Genomic DNA, 2668 nt, shown 5'->3' with positions numbered 1-2668 from the left:
GGGGCATTTCTCACCGGGAGGAGGTTTGCTGGGGGGAGGGTTTGTTGTGAATGGGGCTGCTAGGTGGAAAGAACCCCGCTTGCGAGCACTGAGGGAAGCCTACGCTTCACAGAAATTCCCATGCACCTCGGAGACAAGATTTGGAGAAATCTCACCTGGGGAGGGAGGTGACCTATTGGCTTTAATATTATTTTCTAGCTTTAACAGGCTTCCAAATCTAAAGGAAATCTTAGTGAATTAAATGGGAAAAAAATATTCCTAAGAGCGTTGTTAGGTGGGTTTAGCATGTGGAATGTTTCAGGAAATAAGATCAATTTCGGGTTGCTTTAATGAACACTCCAGCAATGTTCTGCTCCGTGAAGAACACGGTAGCAACACGCAGGAACTTCATGGATGTAAATACATGTTCCCTCTCCCTTGCAGAGTCTGTTTCTGATTTCACCAACAGCTAAAATAGCATCTTTAAAATCCGGATTCCAGATTTTTGCCTGTGTAACTGAAATGGGTGACGATCAGAGTCGGGTCTCTAAACTCCTTCATAGTAATGTATTCAAAACACATTGCAGATAAATGCCTCTGCTGATGCCTGGTTCGTCTCAGCCCCTCTCCCAACATACGGCTGCCCACGCTCCGCGCTCGCACACCCATCCACGCTAAAACCGACCGAAACCAGCCATCCTGCCAGGTCAGGCAGCGCTTGGGAAGGACACGCCACGCACTCCCAGCTCCGTTTGCATTTTAAGTTTCCCACATGGCTTCATTCCTGCCGGCTCCCATTGGCAGCGGCCATCCCCACCGCGTTCCCGGCCCGGGTGTTGGCAGGCTGCGAGTACAACCCTACCACACACAGCCTGCACGTTGCGCACAGGCAGTGCAGGCAGCTGCCTTGTTCCTGGCCCTGGGTTTCATGCGAGACGTGCCGACGCGCTGGGAACAGCCTGCCTCCGCTGCCGGCTCGCCGCTGCCCTGCATGGGATGGGGGAGCAGGGGTGGGCCACTGACGTGGCAGGGAGCTTTTGGGGTGAAAGACCCGTTCCCAGGCAGGTTTGCGCGGCTGCCACCGGTGCAATGGGGCAGAAGGGATGGTATGATAGTTTTTGTTATGCTTTGGGCATTTGCACTGCACAGCTCTAAACCAGCTCCTGAGGCTCTCATTGCACCCTGCTAGGGATATTTTGGGGTGTGTGTTATTAACTGCCGACAGGACACAAGAGAGAGGTTTGTTCCACAGCCTGGTGATAAAAACATGCACCTGAGGCATGGCAGATCTCGGTTCAAACCTTTGAAATAAATTGTCATTATCCAATTCCTTATATGAGGAAGAAAAATACTGCAGGAGAGCACGAAAGGCTCATTTCAGAGTCACTATCAGCTGGGTGGTGAGGATGCTCGCTGGGCACCAGACAGAGTTGGCTTAAACTGATCCCCATCCCATCCAGGGCTGTAATCCTGCCCTGCTGTGGTGCGGGGTAAGTCCCTCCTTGCAGCCTCCTCTCCACCGTGTGCAGGAACAGTCTCGGGGGGAATTGTGGGAAGGGAAAGCCGTTTTCCCTCCCCCTCTGCTAATAAAAATTTGGGTGCAGCTTTAGCTGATCGCAATTTGAACTTCCCCCAAACTAGGAAACTCGTGTACAAGCTGGAGAAAAACTGAAGGAAATTCTCGAGCTTTCCAAAAGCAAATCCCCTCTTCTTGTACGACACTTACTCGTGTTGAAAGAGCCAAGCTTATTAGCTATTGAATAAGCAAAGTTCTGCTTTAATTCCAATTTACATGTAGAAATGGACGTATTTGTGGTGTGTGTGTAAATACGGTAACTGCTCACTATGCGCCCGAGTAGGTCGGTGTCTTTATGCCAAGCGCTGGCTTTGATTGTAATTATTTCTGAGAGCTCAAAGGTGTCTCTTGCCTGGTGTGACAGATTTTGGTGGCCATGTACAGCTGTCTCTGACACCTGCTCTATCTCAAAATGGCAATCACAGAAGAGGAAGAAGTTTTAGCAAAGGATTTGAGGGAAAGGAAACGTATATGGAATTCACCACAGTCTGCCCCAAAAGAAACCCTGATAATCCAGATATATTTTCTTTGTGCAAGCATATGCTGAGCAGCTCAGCATATGCTGGTGTTTCGTGTGCCTGCGGTATCTTCAGCAGATCTGCTAAGCCTCAGCAAACGTGTTTCGGCAAGCTGCCGGCGTTTCACGCGTCTGGGGAGGACTGTGCCCAAGCTGTGGGGCGAGTGCCGGCCGAAGCATCCATTTCAGCCCTCACAAAGCCGCCCGATTGCATGGTAATTAATCAGGGCTTGGGTTTTGCCCCCCACAAAAAGAGTGTTTCAGATCAGGCGTAGTCGTCAAGGTCTAGCTGTTGTCCTCAGCTCTACAGATGGGACGTGCTCTGAGAGCCGTGCCGGTCCCCGAGGGAGCATAACCATACCTGTGCACAGAGCGTACCACCCGCTTTGTCCAGCTAATTAGAAGGGCATTGTTGCCGGTGAAAGGTCTGTCATTACATGTCATTAACTATGCTTTTCAGGTCTACGCCCCAGCATAAGGCTCCCTGGCAAACCAACGGTGAAGCCTGGCTTTGCCTCTGAGGGTAAGACCTGATGGGACCAGTGGTGATTTGCCACCCCCAGGAGGGTGGTTTGTGGCATGGAGAGTGGGGATGA

This window comes from Pygoscelis adeliae, unplaced genomic scaffold, assembly GCF_000699105.1.
Source record: "Pygoscelis adeliae isolate BGI_AS28 unplaced genomic scaffold, ASM69910v1 Scaffold34, whole genome shotgun sequence".
Classification (NCBI taxonomy): Eukaryota; Metazoa; Chordata; class Aves; order Sphenisciformes; family Spheniscidae; genus Pygoscelis; species Pygoscelis adeliae.
The sequence above is the reverse complement of the archived record's forward strand: the minus strand, read 5'-3'. Positions refer to the sequence as shown.